Source organism: Streptopelia decaocto (genome assembly GCF_964273445.1).
Source record: "Streptopelia decaocto genome assembly, chromosome: 4".
NCBI lineage: Eukaryota > Metazoa > Chordata > Aves > Columbiformes > Columbidae > Streptopelia > Streptopelia decaocto.
In genome coordinates this window covers 24,900,008-24,918,594 of record NC_138658.1, presented here as the reverse complement: position 1 = coordinate 24,918,594, position 18,587 = coordinate 24,900,008, and the positions used below count along the sequence as shown (strand labels likewise).

General features: G+C 42.3%; 1 protein-coding gene across 6 annotated transcripts in view; it reads left to right on the top strand.

Annotated features, from left to right (window-relative positions):
* ARHGAP24 (Rho GTPase activating protein 24) overlaps positions 1 to 18,587 on the top strand; it is a 244,228-nt gene that overhangs the window by 185,101 nt on the left and 40,540 nt on the right. Inside the window, exon 1 of one of the 6 annotated variants that reach the window (XM_082050920.1) lies at positions 10,895 to 11,018. The exons of the other annotated variants lie outside the window; for them this stretch is intronic. The gene's annotated coding sequence lies outside the window, so the exon portion shown is untranslated. Of the gene's footprint in view, positions 1 to 10,894; positions 11,019 to 18,587 lie in introns of those variants that run through there. 6 annotated transcript variants of the gene reach the window in all.

Here is an 18,587-nt window from a genome sequence, read left to right as displayed (position 1 = left end):
GTTCTGTCTCTTTATTTCCTGAAATAACACCAGCACACAGCATTTCACGCAGCTCAGCAGTTCTCAACACAGAGAGGTTCTCTGGGCCCAGCTTTCTGTTCCACAGGCTCCATGTGCTAACGTTGATTGGCACCCACCCTTTGTGTTTGAGGTGTGTGGATGGTCCTACACGTCTCATACGTGATTGGGGATTTTGCAAACCTCAGGTGCCTGCCCTCTGTGCCCTACCACTGCTGTGTTTGTCATGTTTGTGCTTTCAGGGGGAAGCAAGGACTGTTTTCTAGGTCTGGTTAAGACCAAAGCAGCAAATCTCTGCTCATTGCTGCTAGGCAGGACAGCCTGCCAGAGTCCTCAGGTGTGTCCTTCAGAAAGCACTGGGGTCTAAATGCCATTTATTCCCGGTGCAGAGAAAGGCAAATGCTTATCTTTTTGTGGCTGATACCTGAGGCTTTTGTTCTCACAGAAGCTAATTCTGCTTCCAGTTGTTCTCCTCCTGTGGTGTAGCTGGTGCCAGGGAGGAGATGAGGCAGGAGGCACATAGGGCTTGGGCCCTGGTGATGTGGGAGCATCAGCCTTCCCAGTGAGGCTCGATCCTGAAGCTCAAAGTTAGACAGAAGATCTCAGGGGGTCACTGAGCTTGAAATGCCTCCACTGGCAACAGCAAGCGTTCAGCAGGCTCAGGGAAACACAGAGAACTGCTAAGTCAGTTCTTGGGGTGATTTGCTGTGATTTTTTTTATGACTCTATCTTTACATTTATTTCTATGGTGGAGAAGTTATGCTTTGGGTTTACTTGGGGTTTCTGTTGTTGGTTGGGATTTTTTTTCCAATTTTTATGAATCAAATGCTTAATTTTAATTTCAAGTACTGACTGTGTACTATGTGTTTCCAGTATTTCAAGCAGAGGATTTAGGTTGAGAACAGCTCCATGATGCGTGCAATATACAGTCCATTCAGCGAGCAGATTTTCCAGATCAATAACCATCATATGTGCCTTGAAAACCAGTGTGTCAGTAAATCTCTGTTGTGGTAGGCCAGTGGGAAGTCTGTGCTTACTCAATAGAGCTGAATTCTGCTTGTCCCTGTAACCTCACAGGCAACCGATGGCGCTTACCTCGATCCAGCACTGAGGTAGCCTTTTACTTTCTAAGTCATCACAAGTGCCAAAAAAGTCACAGAAGCCTTTTAATTAAATAGTTCTGATTATCTTTGACCCTTTGCAGACCACATGATAGAAAAAGCTATTGACATTGGGTGCAACAATAGATAAAGGTCTCGCCATCAGCCTGTATTGCAGATCTCCGTGGCAGACTCATTGTTTTTCTAAAACATTGAATTTTTAGTGATGCCAGTGGGGGGAAAGTTGCAGGGTGTGCAGCAGTGTGTTTAGCATGCAGGGTGCAGGAAGGAGAGCGTGTTTCTTGGGTAAATGTACCCAGATGTCATAACCTGGTGTACAGGATGGTGGTATACTTGCTATTCGTTAATTATGGTTTCCAAATAATCTGAAATTTTATTAATATAATTTTCCGTGTTTTGATGAGTCTCATAAATTTCTTGTGAAGTGTAGCTTCCAGGTTCTGGCCTTCACTGATGAACAAATACATTACTGGTTCCCAGAACCTGGCCATGAGACTGAGCAAATTCTCCTGTACCTCTGCCAAAACCAGATTTCTGAATGTTATTTGCTTTGTGGAATCCATGGTTGGGATCAGCAACTCCTTTACCCTTAAATTAACAGCTCAAGGAGTGGATATCAGAGGAAGTGGGTTGGGGTATAGGGAACATGTTTGGCTCATTTGGTTGGTTGTTTATTAAAGAAAGCCTCTCTACATTTGCCCAGGCTGGGAAATGCAAGGTTTTCTTTCAGAACTTGAGCCAGTACACGCATTCTTCCTCCCTTCCTTAAATGCAGCCTGAGAACAGTTTCAGTGTGGTTTGTTCTCAAAGATTTGCTTTTTAAAAATGTTTGGCTACTGCAAATCCCGTGGTCTCCCTCAATATACTCCTTTTTACAATAGGGTTTTCGGCTTCAGAGGAAGTTTGTTACATACCTGATACTGCACACGTTGGGCTACCTTACATGGATAGCATGTCATTCCTTTAAAAAAAGCAAATGCACACACAAACAGAATACCGAGCAAAGGTATTTTAGATTACAGCTGTGTTTCAATTCCCAGACCTGCATCTTAACCCTAAAATGAAGTACCCCATTTCACTCAGCAGAACTACTTCACCTCACCCTCTTAGCACAAAGGAACTGGATTTGACCTGAACAGTTTGTTATACAAATGACATGAACATCCCAGTTTGTTTTCTACCCCTGTATATTAGATAGGATTAGCAGTTTAACACAAGCATAATCTAGCAGTTTATCTCTTTTCTAATGGAGTTACATATTGGTAGCCCAGCACTGGAATCGGTCTCCCCATTTTACCTTCCATTGTGGTTCCTGCACCTCCATGCACACAGGAGAAACCTCATTTCACCCTTGAGAATACTTTCAACCACTCCATCCTTCCTCAGCCTTGTCCAAGTAATAATTAGGTTTTCAGGGTTAATTATAACTTTAGAAATAATCTACACACAAGGACACTGAATTTTAAGGCTGGAATGGCAGGTGACCTAGACCCTAGTGACAGGACGGTGTCCAGGCAGCTGACTCTGAGGACCCAGCCACCTCCTTTCATAAAGACTGTTCTGAATTTATTCTTGTGAATTTACTCCTGTGTTGCTTATTTGTATGCAGGCAGGATTTTCCTCTGCTTAGTGAGGGTACTTCTTTCTCGCCATGTTAAGTGTCCTTTCGGCTAATCAGATACCCGTGCTGGGAATGAGATAAGACGTAATTTTGCTTTGACTGCTTCCAAGGTCAGAGCTGTTGTTTGCACAGCTTTGAGCAGATTTGGTAGGCTGCTGATATCCTTGGCTGTCTTCTTTTGATGGTGAGCCTCCTTCGCCCCTTGCAGGGAGGAGAGGTGGACTATGGAAAAATACATATTTTGCAAGAAACTCCAGGTGAATTCTGTGGATATCAGAGCAAAAAGCTATAGAGCTGACTGGAAGGTTGCTGGTGGCCTGAGCTACAGGCAGCACAGAGTATTAATGCATTTTGAGTGGCATTTCACTGTTGCCACTGCTAAAACAGTCTGGGTCTCTTGTGAGCACCACACAAGTGGATTTGACAAGAGCAAGAGGCAAGGTGTGTACAAAGCTTCTTAAATACTGATAGAGAGCTGTTGCCATCTCTGGGAGAGAATGGACATGCTGTCTGGGAGGCTCAGTTTTGTTTGTTAGTGTCCCAGGGAAATTTAGTTTGTTTTGCAAGCAAACTCTTGTTCTGTAGGTCTTAGTGAGGCAGCTTGAAGCTGCCTCAATAAGCTTGGAGCCTTATTTCAAAGCTTAGCAAAAGAAAATAAATGGATGTGCTCGTCAAACACATCAGTGTCGCAGCTGTCTCACACTAGCAGACACTGAAATGGAAGTTTTCGTGCACTATGCATATGAGTCCAGCCTTTGGATAACTATGTAGGTAGTTGGGGCCCATGCAAGATGGGTAAGGAGTAACGAAACACTGGGACGCCCCGGTTAAAGGGACTGGAGTTGATGCTGTTTGTCCAAAATACAGAGAAAAGAGCAGCTGGAGCAGGGTGTCTTAGATGATGATTATACCCACTGTTTGCTTTCCATCTGTGCCTCATTAGAGTATAACCATTTTCTGCTGCCCTATTTACCAAATTCATCCAACATCTCATTACTTCAGAAAGGGATTACTGTAAAGAGCTCTGCATGGTGCTCCGTCTTAGGACCACTCATAAATGGCATTATACCTTTTGCAGTTAGGGCAGCAGTTACCTGGTGAGTGGATCTCCTCCTGTGCCGGTGTGTTTTATGGAGCCGTACAGGAGGTCTCTGTGCTGCTGCTGAGGAGTGGATTGCCTGAAGGAGACGCCTCTCTCCAGATGCAGCACAGCTGGGCTGTGTGGATCTGTTGTGCAAGGTGTGTGGTTTTTATCATGTGGTGGGAGGATGAGTGAAGCTATTCCATGTGTGCTGCAGTTGGTTGTTAGGTTTCAACATGCCTATTGCAAAAGGTTGGGTTTACAGGGTACATGAATTACAGCAAGTGTTGGGGCAAAGCCAGTTGTTCAGTGTTGGCTGGCTGTTCACGTGAGCACATACATGTAAGCAGAATGCCGATCAGAGTCATCCTGTGGGCCAGGTTTGCTAAATGGGAATCCCGGGTGCTTTAGATGTCTAGAGCCTGAGAAAGAGCCCAGGCACCACTGTCACCCTCCCCTCCCTTGGCTTTTCTGGCATGCGTGTGTCCTTGTCCAGTGGCGACTTCTCAGAGCTGAAACTTGCACCCATTATCCCATCTCCAGAGGTCATTCCTGAGATCCTATCTGAGCACAAACACAGTCCTTTGTGGGCTCTGTCCACAGGTGATAGCCTTGTTGTTTATGGGTTCCTTCTTCAGACTTGTGAGGTCAGGAGCAGTAAACACATTAAAACCAAAAAAGAAGAGTGGCTAGACTTTGTGTGAAGTTACTAAGCACACAGTTGCGTTTACTTAGGGATAAAGCACAAGAGATTAGAAATCCCCTGAAATCAGTAGCATTCCTAAATGTATTGGTTTTGTGTTTGGTCTGTCCTTCCCCTACAAATTCTCTGCACATCAGAGCCTGGGATGACAGGTGGGCAGATGCTCAGGGGGCACCTCTGGCAGAGGTGAGAGCTGCTCGTTGCTGTCTGAGGCCACGTGCCCACAGGCAACACTTTCCCTCTGGCCTGAAGGTTTGTTCCTACATCTCTCTCTGACCACTCCTGAAACCTTCCTTTGTCGCTCCTTTTTGTCATAAGGATGTAGCTTCTCATTCCTCTTTATTTTTGCACGTTCCCTCTTCACAGGGGCGCAAAATACTTTCTTGCTCGAGCAAACATGTAGTCCTAGGAAGTTCCCAAAGAAGCAGCAGCTGCTGAATGTAATGACTCACATAATTAATGTAATGGCTCGTGATCATTTCTGGTCTGATATGGATGGGTTCCAGTCCTGGTAGTCTCAGGTAGATACACAAATAGAGGCATTTGATGAGAAAACAGCTTTCAAACTAGCTATTTGTATTCCCAGACACATTTCAGAAAGTCCACCAACAGATTTCACAGGTCATCACTGTGAGTATATATGGTGTGGAACCTATTCCTGAGAGGTATAACAAGGCAGGAGGATGGATAAAAGAACAGGAATGAAGGATCAGGGCAATGTGGCTTCAGACACTGAAGCACACAGAAAAAGTAGGGATTAAATAAAGAGTTAAAAGGGAGGTGAAATGAGAGCTTGATTACATTTGTCTGCCACTAGATTAACAGTGTTTGATTAGTCGTAGCTGTTTTCTTGGTTCTTTATTGAAGAGTTAATTGGTCAGACTTTTTTTAAACTTCAATTTGCAAATGGAACTGTAGCAAGTTAGTTGGTATTTCATGAACATTTTGTCATCTTTTCTCTCACTGTGTATGTAAATGCTGAATTAAAACAAGTTTGAACACCTGTGCTTTATTTTCTCATGATCCAGCATTCCTTGGCAGCAGCTTAGGACTGATTTTGTGCTGTAAACTGAGTCAGCCGTTTGCTTGCAGCAGAGAATTGCAAACAAGGACAGAGCCATGTGCCAGCCAGTATTAAAACTGAGACTACTGAACTGTGCTGGGGTAGAGGCTTGACAGTTCCAGGGGAGAGCCCCATACTTACTGTTTTTCCGAGCTCTGCATCAGCCCAGCTTGTGTAGCCAGATCACCAAAGGAACCTTCTCATGACTGGTCACTTGATGTCTATGGAAGAAAAAAGTGCCCTTGGTAATATGTATTTTCCATCAGGTTGTTCAGATTCAGAAATAACTATTTTGTGGTTTAGCTGAAAAGCTCTTCTAAACATGGCAATATTGTCCTGCATTTTAGCTCTCTAAGAGTTCAGCTTTTCATGCAGACTTGGGCTTCAAGACCACCATGCAGTAGGAGACGTTTGCTTATCGTCTTTGCTTTGGAAGCCTCAAATTTTGGTGCAGTAGCAGCCTAGATGGGTCTGTTGGAACGTCACCCCACAAACAGGGCTCCATTCCTAACCACCCATTCATGTGTAAATAATACACCTTCTGTTTTATCACCGCCCGGTGGAGCAGAGCTCTTGGACCTCATGCCTGAGTCTCCATGAGAAGTGGTTAATAAAAGAATTAACCTTTTTCAGTGGCCCCACCTCTGTGGCAACAAACCTGTCTCCCAGCCCTAGGGGTTTCATGTATATCTTATTATAGTACAGTCATGGGAGTTGCCCTAGAAGGCTGAGAGCAGAGATCTGTGAGCTTCATTACATGGCTAAGGAAAACGTGTTTTTAGGGAGAAAAGCTAAATCTTTTTAGCAGTCCTGAATGGTAGACTTTGCTGTTAGCTTTTTAAATTGCAATCTTGGTGTGTTTGTGTCCCCAAGAGTTATTTAAGGGAATCTTGTGAGAATTGTGCTTACGTGGTAAGAATGCATAGTGACATTTAGCTTAATAAGTGATTCATTACCTCTAGATTTGTTTACTATTCTAATTGTATCATTATATTTCCACCATTGTTTTGAATTAACCTGTACTCTCCCCTCAGATCCTGCTGCCTTTTTCATTTTCTCTTCCACGGCATGTTTTCTAATTTATAATTATTTTATCAGCATTTAAACAATGTTTCATATCACAGTAATGAGCAGAGTAAGGCACAAGGCATTTGAGTAACTGAAGCTCAGGAAAATGGCACAACTTCTCTGGGATTCCAGGGTAAGTCAGTGGCAAAGAACAGCTCCCGGCTGGCACATGAGCTATGTGGCTTCGGAAAACAAGAGGTCATTCTCCCTCTTCTCCTTGCCCGACTGTCGGAAAACTTATGTGGAGATTCTGGGATATGCAGTATAATTACTGCGGTAACTGGTTAGTAAAGGATCAGCCTAGTGGATGTGTGGGCCTTCAGGACTGTGTTTATCCGTTTATTGATCTGTTAGCGTACTCTCAGCTGGAACAGAAGTTATTTCTGTACTAGTCCAGTCCCTTAAGAAGGAAGGTTTGCATGTTACTGCTTCCAGTTGCCTTTCAAAGCACTAATAGTTAATCCTTCATTAGAGGAGAAATAATCAAGTTCTTTTGTGTAAATGAAGTTCATTGCTGGCTTTGGGTTGGGGAGCACACTTACAGTTTAGTACTATGTGAGCACATCAAACACTGCCAAATTGAATGTTTCTTTTCGGAGAGAAAACTGCAAGGGCAGAAATTGTTTCAAACTGGGGGCTCTTTGGGTTGCATCTCATAGACTGACCACAGTATCCAGTGAAGTCTGAGGCATGTGAGAGAAGCGACTCAGCTTTCATCATGGAGCTTTTCTTTGTCTGGCAGCTGCTGGCTATACCATGAAAGACTGGGAGAAATAATTTTAAAGTGCATTGTTAGCCTTACCTGGTATATCTGCTTAGGTTGCCTTGGGGGTGCAGCTGTGCTCCTAAATTGTTTGTGTCACTTAAAACCAGCCTGCTCTTGAAGGCAGCTTCCCCGTCCCCATGGTGAGTGCTTTGGCACACTGCAGAAGGGCTCAGCACTTTGGTTGGGTGAACATCAGATACTTGATGTCCCTGTGAGAAAACTTAATTTCTAGAAATTATGTGGGAAATCTTACAAGAGCCTGCTCACTCACAAGCCTTCTGATATGTGACAATTCAAGCTGTGCCAATGATGCTGAGAGTCTTTCTGAGATAACCAGAGTCACCTTTCCAAAATATTCCTCAGGTTTTGGCAGCTGTAGTGCACAGCACGGTATGAGATCTTGCAGCTCCCACTATATTTGGATTAAGAGGTTTAGGCGATGAATTCAGTCATCTTACTGGCAAATATTTTTTTTTTTTTTTTTACTGACTTCTACCTTATCATAGAATGTTTATTCCTGTTCTTACAGAAATACCTTCTGCCTTATATGCTGCATGGTTTAGGGACAGTTGCTTGCTGTGTCTGTCCAGAGCACACATCACAAATATTCCATTTCCTCCATATGGAAATAAGATCGTTTGTGAATAGTTACCCTTTTATTGAATTTACAAACTTGGTCTGAGCATATGACAGAATTTTTAAGACTCCATCAAAACATCCATCAGACAGGAAGGGACCTGGGGGTACTAATTGACAGGAAGCTCAACATGAGCCATCAGTGTGCCCAGGTGGCCAAGAAGGCCAATGGTATCCTGTCCTGTATCAAAAATAGCGTGGTCAGGAGGACAAGGGAAGTGATCCTTCCCCTGTACTCTGCATTGGTGAGGCCACACCTGGAGTATTGTGTTCAGTTCTGGGCCCCTCAGTTCAGGAAAGACATTGAAGTGCTGGAGCGAGTCCAGAGAAGAGCAACAAGACTGGTGAAGGGACTTGAGCATAAGACCTATGGGGAGAGGCTGAGGGAGCTGGGGTTGTTTAGTCTAGAGAAGAGGAGGCTTAGAGGTGACCTCATCACTCTCTATAACTACCTGAAGGGAAGTTATAGCCAGGTGGGGATTGGTCTCTTCTCCCAGGCAGTTAGCAATAGGACAAGGGGGCATGGGCTTAAACTCTGCCAGGGGAAATTTAGGCTGGATATTAGAAAGAAATTCTTTACAGAGAGAGTGGTCAGGCATTGGAATGGCCTGCCCAGGGAGGTGGTGGACTCGCCGTCCCTGGAGGTTTTTAAACTGAGATTGGACATGGCACTTAGTGCCATGATCTAATAAACGGACTAGAGTTGGACCAAGGGTTTGACTTGATGATCTCTGAGGTCTTTTCCAACCCAGTCGATTCTGTGATTCTGTGAAAATAACTCATTATTCAATAATTTTGTAGCTTTCAACTTAACTGGAAAATCTTGTAAAACTTCATGGAAATCTTTTTTGCTAACTTCCAACTAACATCAACATACCCTTCTGTTAGTCTTTGAGGGCATCAGAAAGTTGTACCAACTCCTACAGAGAGGATCACAGTGCATGCGGTGTTTATGAAGAATAAATTTTTCAAAGGAATTAATGGCAGTTAAATTCCTGTCACCTATTTTATCAGCAGCAGATATTTGCATGTCATCTTTAGGTCCTTATCTCATGCTTATGACTTTTCTGTGGTTCAGGCTTTGTCATTCTTGAGAGGGTCAGTGACTACCTGAAGGACAGATGCTGTCTCTTCAATATTAGTCAGTGTCTGCTGAGCTGGGTGGCTTTGTTGGTCAATACATTGCTGGTTTGCAGGTTGTCACTGATAGATTTTTGTCACTTTTTCCACTACCAGAGCTTGAATCCTTCCACCAATGTAGAGAAATTTGCCCCAAATCATGTGCTACTGGTTGCCTTGAATGGAAGGACCATTCAGCCAGCCAGCCACAGTCCAGGAGGTTCCTCCAGTGCATTGACGGTAACTTTCTCATGCAAATGGTGGAGGAGCCAACTAGGAGAGGAGTGCTGCTGGATCTCATCCTCACTAACAAGGAGGGTCTGGTAGAAGCAGTAAAGCTTGAGGGCTGCCTGGGTTGCAGTGACCACGAGATGGAGTTCAGCATCTTGTGTGGTAGGACAAGTAGAATTGCAACCCTGGACTTTAGCAGGGCTAACTTTGGCCTTTTCAAGCAATTGCTGGGGGAAATCCCATGGGCAAGGCTGCTTGAAGGTAAAGGACCTGGGGGTCCTGGTGGACAACAGGATGACCATGAGCCATCACTGTGCCCTTGTGGCCAGGAAGGCCAATGGCATCCTGGGGTGTATTAGAAGGGGGGTGGTTAGTAGATAGAGAGAGGTCCTCCTTCCCCTCTACTCCACCCTGGTGAGACCCCATCTGGAGTACTGTGTCCAGTTCTGGGCCCCTCAGTTCAAGAAGGACAGGGAACTGCTGGAGAGGGTCCAGCGTAGGGCAACAAAGATGATGAAGGGAGTGGAGCATCTCCCTTATGAGGAAAGGCTGATGGAGCTGGGTCTCTTTAGTTTGGAGAAGAGGAGGCTAAGGGGGGACCTTACTAATGTCTATAAGTATATAAAAGGTGAGTGCCATGAGGATGGAGCCAGGCTCTTCTTGATGGCAAACAATGATAGGACAAGGGGTAATGGGATCAAGCTGGAACACAAGAGGTTCCACTTAAATTTGAGAAGAAACTTCTTCTCAGTGAGGGTGATGGAGCACTGGAACAGGCTGCCCAGGGGGCTTGTGGAGTCTCCTTCCCTGGAGACATTCAAAACCCACCCGGACATGTTCCTGTGCGACCTCATCTAGGCATTCCTGCGCCTGCAGGGGGATTGGACTAGATGATCTTCTGAGGTCCCTTCCAATCCCAAACATACTGTGATACTGTGAATGTTTGTCATGCACTGTCATGACTTCATATTATAAAGTTCTTCTTTCCTAGTAGGAAAAGCAAGTGTCCTAAATAGCTTTTTCTGCTTAATTACAGGTTATTTACTTTGTACAGTTACTGGTATTTCTTAATAAGTAAATGGCTTGTAGATACTTCAGGGATATGTTTTCAACCACCGTCCATTTAAGAAATGCTGATACTTCTGAGTCCTCACAGTTGTATATACCTGTGCACATCTAGAAGTTGGTATGCAGTTCAGAACAGCCCAGGGAAAGAGGCGCTGACATTGGCATGTATAAATGGACCCTTAAAGCATGTGAGCACACACACAGCAGCATGTCTGTGAACTTGCAAAGAAAGCAATGCAAGCATGTGTGCATGAGCAGCTCAGAAGGGATACAGCCTGATTTGTCTCCCCCTAGAAGAGGCTCCAAAGATAGCTCATATGAATCACCCCCTGGCAGTTCTTCCTTGCCTTAAAAAGAGCGTACGGTGACTAGTTCAGATTTAATGATCTGGCTGCTTTCTTCAAGTGTATCAGAGGAGCACATCCGTGAGTTTTTCTCAGATGGAAGGATTGGGGGACAAAACCACTGGTACTAGGAGCTGAAGCTCCATTGTTCTTTTATGGCCCTGAAAGCACTTAAACCTGTGAGTAGCCAAGCCTAAAATCTTTAAGCTTTCTCTGACTGGCCCAGTGAGGTACTTGTGAGAAGATCTAAGAAACAATAAATTAATCTCCTTTAAGTTAACATTATGTGTAACTGCAAAAATACCTGTTTACAATCCCCTGCCTCCTTGCCATGTCTGCCTGATAGAGGGCATTGATGTCTGCTCTTCCTTCCTTCATACAGCTGGCATCAGTCCTCAAGTGTTGTTTAATTTCTTGGGACTGAAGAATTCCTGGTACTTCTCCTAAGAAGGAGTAGACCTGTGATTATCATTTCCCATGTTGTGCATGTTGCTGCCAGTGTTTGAGTTTGTTACATGTGTCAGGGTTTGTGTGGATTTCCTCTTGTGTGGGAAGTTGAGCAAGTGTTAAGGGGAGGATGTATATTATCCATCTCACATTTTTTCTGTAGTATGAACCAAGTTAGCATTTAGTGCCATATAAATATCCTTTTAAAAGCAGTACTTCAGAACATACTGGGCTTCTCTGTACTTTCTGTTAGCCTGCACTGCCAGAAACGCCAAGTGATCTTAATCTGAAAAAGATGTCCTGTGGCATATAGGCTCCAGCTGTCACAGCAACAGTACAGAGCTACTCAAATTAGAAGTAAATTCACTCTGGGATTGTTCAGTGCTTACAAGTAAGAGGTGGAAATGTGGACCATATTATCAACATGTGGCTGCCTGTGGCATGTGCATAACAGGACAAAGCTGAAATGAGGTTTCTGCTTATTCTTAGCTTAGTGTGCTCTACTGCAAGGTGTGGAGATTTCCAGAACAGTGAGCACTGTTTGTGCTCTGCAGATAACTGGTGTTTGGTGGCTCTTTTTTTCAGGGAAGCTGCACTTGAATGAGCAATCTCAGAGATATTTAAAGGAGTGGAGAGTTGAGCTGATAATTCATTAAGTGACGTGCTTCTGTCTGACTTAATATTGAACTGATATCCCAAAATGGTGCTAAGAGGCACAATGTTCCTGGAGGTGGTTGATTCCAGAAGAGTTTTGTGTAACAAATTCCCAGCACTGATGACTAAAATCCCCTGCTGCTTTACATAAGCAAAATAATCTTATGCTGAGACATAACCATATGAGGTAATTGCCTTCTGCATATGTCAGTTAGCCCATATGTTTTATTGAATAACTTTTTTCATTTATTTTCGAAACTTTTTAAACAAGCGATCTAATCATGTGTATGCATAATATATACTGGCACAGTTAGGTTATTTGCATGCTTTCGGTTTTATATCCATGCCACAAGGAGCTATTATCTGCGATCAAATCTGAAATCGGATATGAGTGGAAATAACTGGTTGCTCTGGAGAAATGAAGTATTTCTATGTTTGGGTGTAATTCAGTGCAGAGTGGAAAGCACCATGCTCCGAAGTTGTGAGAGGGTGGTCAGTTCCTGCTGGAAAAGAGAAACTGCTTTTCTTGGAAGCTCTTGGAAACACAGTATCTTTTCTGCCTGTTATTTACAAAATATTTGTCTTTAAAATTAGAAGAAATACAACATATTCTGTGTTCTTTTGTTACCTGAGAATTAATAACAACAACATTGTCTGCTTGTCTGTGTCCAGCAGTGGCTGTTCATCATTGTATGAGACAGGATTTCAAAAATTGGCTCAAGTTATGGCTTAGCAACAGTTTCACTGTCACGAGATACTGGCTGGTTATCTCTTGATCAAAAAAACCTCTTCATTTTGGCTGGCCTCTTTATAAAGAAATAGCACAACAATTTAGCTGTTTGACTTAGCTTTGTACTGAGTTAAACAAGGTTAGACTGATAAAAGAGTGTCTGGATTTGTACCTGCTGAAGGCTCAGGATATTCCATATTCATGAGGAACACAAAGCTTAATAAGTAGGAGCTGAGAGCTGAAGTGAGAATGTGCTTTGAATGTTGTTAGATTCTGAGGATGACACAGGTCTGGCATCTTGGCGTTCTGGTTTTATAGCTTAAAGTTCACATGCCAACATATATAGGTAAGTCCTCCCAGTCCCTGGGTGAATTTACACTTGAGAACTTCCATTTGGGTATCGATTCTTCCATCCTTAAAATCATCAGAAGTCTTAATTTCCTTCTAGGTCAAGTGTCAGACAAATATGTGCTGAGTACCTTTGAAAATAATCCATTTCAAGTTGGGTCTTTGCAGTTCTGTGCGTTTCGTGATGTGAGGCTGAAAAGCAAAGAAGGCCTTTGCTGGCATAAGGCAGCCATCTCTCCAGGAGCAACAGCTCCAGGATCTTGCTTTTTTGCTAAAACAGAGTCCTTGCAGTCAACTTAGAAAGCATCTTTCTACATTGCTGACTATGTCTAGACCAGCAAATGCAGGGATTTTTTTTCCCCTCTCTCTTAGAAGAGATGAATATGTGTGTGCAGAGGCTTTCTCTGAAATAAAGTTAAACATCAGCCAAATTTCCAGTAACATGGTGGTCATTTTGTGTGTCTAACTTGAGACACTTTAAAGAAGGTTCTTACTGTCAAATGACAGGAGTGCAGTAATTTATATGTGTGTCATGTAGGACAGAAAAAATAAGTTTGCTATAATTATTTGTATTTCTTTTTTTTCTCTTAGAATAAATCCATTATAACAGGTAACTGTGAAATCATCCACTAAGTCTTGCACCACCGCTGATATTTGACATTGTGATCCTTACACCCTGTCCCAAATACACAAATAATTGTTACTGTAAAGTAAAATAGTAAACAGGTTTTTAATAGTAAAACTGCAAGTAAACTAGTAATTTCATGGTGTGAGAACTATTAAATTTGAGAAGTAATCCGTAGACACTGCAGCAATATTCCAACAAATGGCAGCCAGCAGGCAGATGAAGCAGTTAAATGTGGAACCCTTTCTGTAATTCTGCCCTTCCCCATTTCTAACAAATACACATGACAGTGTTTGAAAAAGGTTTCATTTTCATAGTGAAGCCTTTGTATTAAACACAACAGGTCTTCTTGGTGGAACCGTGCCGTGCTGAGGATATTTGATATCTGATTGATTAATGCCTGTTTGCCTGGAGGTGGTCTGCATTCCTCCTTAAAATCACGTACCCTGTGGGTATGGCAGCCAGTGGCTGGGTAAAATGCTGTGCCCCAGAGCTGAGACCTGGCTGCAGCAATCTGCTTCTCTTGGTTATTGCAATTCAGATTTAGAAATGGCATAGCCTGCTATGACAGTAGTAGAAATAAAGCAGTGAAATATATGAGCATCAAAAGTCATTGAAAAAAATCTATGTTGTTTTTTTCTGGGCGTCACAAGTGAGTTCTGCTGTCTCTAACCATCCAAGCTATAGTTCAGAAAGTAAATCTCTCTTGTTTCTATCCTGAGGAAGCTATTAACCGATGTCAGAAAAATGGGAAGAAAACTCAGAAAGATGGACTCAGTCTACTTTCTTTGTCCAAAAAAAATAAGGCCTTGACAGTTGGATGTTCTATGTTCTGTGTGTCCAAGTTTTAACTACAAAAGCCACAGTATGTTTTTAACAGTTTATGTAAGACTGTCTGCTTTATTTTTACTTTATTTATAATTTTTATTTTATTTATAATTTCAGAGGAAAGCTCTTTGCACTTGAAGTTTTGGAAGCAGGGTATTGTGATGGCACTGTACCTCTATGCAGACAAGTATGAGCTGCAATGTTTTTTCTGTAACTGGAGCAGTATTGTGTATGTCTCCAGTTCTGGTAGTAACAAAGGACATGGAGGGAGTAGATTTGTTAAAACCAATCTCTGTTTTTTTGTTTATATTTTCTACATTTTGCTACCAAAAAGACTGTGGGCGATTCCTTGCAAGAGGCAAAGAGTGAGAAGTCTTTCTGAGAAGTGATACTGAGTGTGTCTTTTGTGGATCCACTAAATTGTCTGCTAAGTGTAATAGTTTGTCAAGACCAGGTAACATTATAATACGTGCTTTCTGAGAGTGTTTGCTAAGTTTCATGTTAGTGCCAAAGTGTGTGTTTGGGATATTTGCAATCAACTGCACTGACGCAATTTCTTTTCCATAAAGGTAAGAATTGTGTAGTGTAAATCTGACCTTTTTTCCCCTGATCCATCTGCTTCTGTGAGGTCCTCACCAGCCTTCACTACACAGGCAGAAGTGATTTCATCTCAGTTAGCATGGCTGACAAAATCAAGTTAGAAAAATATTTTTTTTACTATTGTGTGGTTTCACAGAACTTCAACATAAATGAGAAAATGGAATCGTTAATAGATGCAGAAAATGTTACCACCTCTGAAAACAAATGAAAGTCACAACAATAGAACAGCAAATGTGACAGTTCAGACCGCAAGCATGGCTGACAACATAGAGAAATTCTGGAAAGCTGAAGACTATCAAAAGCAATGCAAAACAAGCCTCTGCCTTGCACGTGGCTCTGATAAACTGGGAAGGCAGCAAGGTGTGCTGCTGCTCAGGAGCTAGTGAAATGTAGAGCTGGCATGGGGTCCACTGGGCGTGATGGCCTTTTAATGCAGCCTGGAGACAGTGTGTTCTGGGCAGCATCCCTTGAGCAGGGAGAGAGATGAGATATTTTGAGTGGGAATGGCTCCGGGGAAGGGGAAGATACAAAAATTAACTGTGCTGACACCAGTGTCTTAGTGACTGGGAAGGGTAGGAGGAGGAACAAACTCTGTGAATTAGGTACCACTTGGGATCTGTGTCTGAGCATGAGGAGGGTAACTGTGAAATCTGTTGGAAGTGTAGTGGAAGTTCAAGCTAAGAATAAAGGGCAGCAGAAGTAGGGAAGAGAGGAAGAGTGAGACATGCCTGCAAAGATTAAGTGCTCTGAAAAGATCTGGGCTTTTACATTGTACAGCAGAGGAATTGAATTCACTTCTCTCTCTTCCTCATTAATGACATCATTCTAACATAATTATAACTGCTGATGAGCAAGCATCAGTCTTTTGCTCAGGCATTTAAGCAATAATCACTATGTTAGGAGAAAGACTTGTTAGCTGTGCAATACACAAAATGCTTAAATACATCATGGATTTTACGCTTTCATTGTGCAAGACACTAAACTCTACCAGGCAAATACGCTGCAGTTGTAGCCCTGCAGCACAGCAGTATGCTATCTGTACAGAGTATTCAGAGTGTTACACATGATGAATAAATTTCCTGAGCCTGATTTCAGGTATCCAACAGCATCTGGTTCTGAGCTTCGTGCAAACATCTCTTGCTACTGAAAAAGCCCTGCTGTCTTCCAGGCGTACTGCAGGTGGGAAAATTGTGATTGAGCACAGTTTACACAGGGCATGTACTTGTGCTAGCAATCTTTTGCCATTTAGCACTTAAATTATGCTGCAGCCCTTCAGTTGAAAAACTAATATGCCTAAAAAGCAATTCACCTTTAGTGTAAAAAAATCTGCTGTTCAATGCAAAAGATCAGTTTGGATACTAGCAGCAGAAAATGGTATTTCTACTAAGTATTTTTAAAGCTGTATCTTCATTATTGACTTGTTTGCAGTTACTTTATTCTCCTCTTCAGGAAAACGTGTTAGTTGTTTGTGGAGAGAGAAATTAAATTGTGCAGAGCAGCACTGAGCCAATAAGAATAGAGGAAATAACGGGACAGCCTTGGGTAAAAGAATTGAAATAGTAATTTGTGTATCTTCTTCAACCCAATGTTTACATGTTATCCAAGGCTTTAGAGGTAATGCAACTATATACTGGAACTCCAAATAACAAACTGGATCTCCTACTTGCTCTGGTTTTAACAGAACAGCAGAGGGTATTTGCCAAGTTTTACGTAACACCTTTTGAAAATGTGTAGGAGTTAAATTCTAGTGGTGGCCACTTGTGTTGTAACATCCAGCCATATAGATGGATTTATCTTTCTAAAGATCGGAGGAAAACCAGCCAACATATTGTTTCACCTAATATTGTTAAAACTTGTAAAATACATAAGAGTTTTCTCCTAATAGCTTTTTGATCTTTGAAATGTGGTTTGCCATATATTACATAATAGGGCCAGTGAGAAGTTCCTTGTTTCAATTTTGGTTTGTCTCAATTGGATTTTATTTTCATGTGGAAGTGGAATGTTTCCGCTTCTTTTTCACCATCTCTTCTGGTGGGATACTAAGAAATGCTATAGTAATGGCAATATGTTGATTTATTGCCTTAAGCTTTTTGTCTAGTAACAAGTTCCTGCGCTCAGTTTTATCACAGTCTTAAAAATATGAATCTTAAAATCTCTGGAATCTTCGAATAACACGCTAGGATATATGATTGCCCACATCTCTTTGGTTTTAAGTGGTGGGTGTTTTTTTGTGGATCTGAATGAAATGCTAAGAGTCGATAGGTAGTATGATCAATTGACTATTTGGGGAGCTCAGTGCAAGATGAAACGGGGCATTTTAGGATTTGATTGGTAGTCAGGGAGCCTGTAACTTCACCAGTGTGGCCTGGCTTAGTGCTGGTTTTCTGTTTCCTTTGGTTCTTGGGATTTCCAATATTGATGACTCAGATATCTCTTAAATAGAGACCTTTTCAGGGTGCTCTCTTTTTGTACTTCAAGTTCTTCTCCCCATCTCCACCTTGGTCTTAGCTTCCCTGGTTGGTTTTCAGCTTCACCAAGTCCAACAATCACATCTTCACTCCAAAGACATCTTTCCTCCTTCATGGCATAGATAAGTTTTAGACAAACCGTGCCACGGAAGATAGGCATTTTGTCAGAAAATACAACACTCTTGTGTATTTTCCATGGAGCAGGTCTCTTTTGATGAAAGCATACAGCATACATTCTGTAATAGCCACTTAGGAAGTAATGCTAAAGCTTCTGTAAATACAGAGTATTTGTCACTGATAATTGTACAGCGTAGGTTGTTCTTTTTTATGTGAGCTTTTGCGTGATCATGAAGAACTTTGTCCTCCAGACTACTTCAGTTTTGTGGTGAAGGAAAAAGGTGGCAGTGACTTGAACTTCAGCTGTATATTCCTATTTTCATCCTTGTACTAACAGCATGCTCTAAATTCTTGGTAGAGCTTTACATAGTCAGGAGAAGCAAGAGCCATACCTGGCATATGCAGAATAAAGCTTTTAAGAATTATTTAAAAAAACAACCAAAAAAAAAAGACAACAACAACCACACTACATTTCCACGGCTCTTGTCTGTTGTTTGTTAATTCTGTGTTACACCTGCATCATCAGAACTAGGTCCCCAGCTGATACGCAGAAATTCATTGCCTCTTCTCTCCACCAGCACATCTGTAAGAACATAACGCTTGGCTGCTTAGCAAGCAGAACACACAGTTCAAAAATGTTGCAAATTTCAAGTAGCCTCCTCTCTTTCTGTTGTTTAAATCCATCACCTGAGATGCAGCAGTTGCTAAGCCTTCAACACAGATCCTTACCTGCTGTGAGGAAATGTTTCTCAGCAAATCCCAGAGCCAATAAGACAATAAAATCATGTTAAAATACAATGGCATCCTAGAGCTTTGCTCCTTCACTTTGCTTGTAAAATTTCAGCCTGTGTCCTGACCAAGCTTTTTTTCAGTTAGGTGTTTCCACTAGCCCAGGTGGCATGAAGATAAAATGTTTTAGCGCTCAAACCAG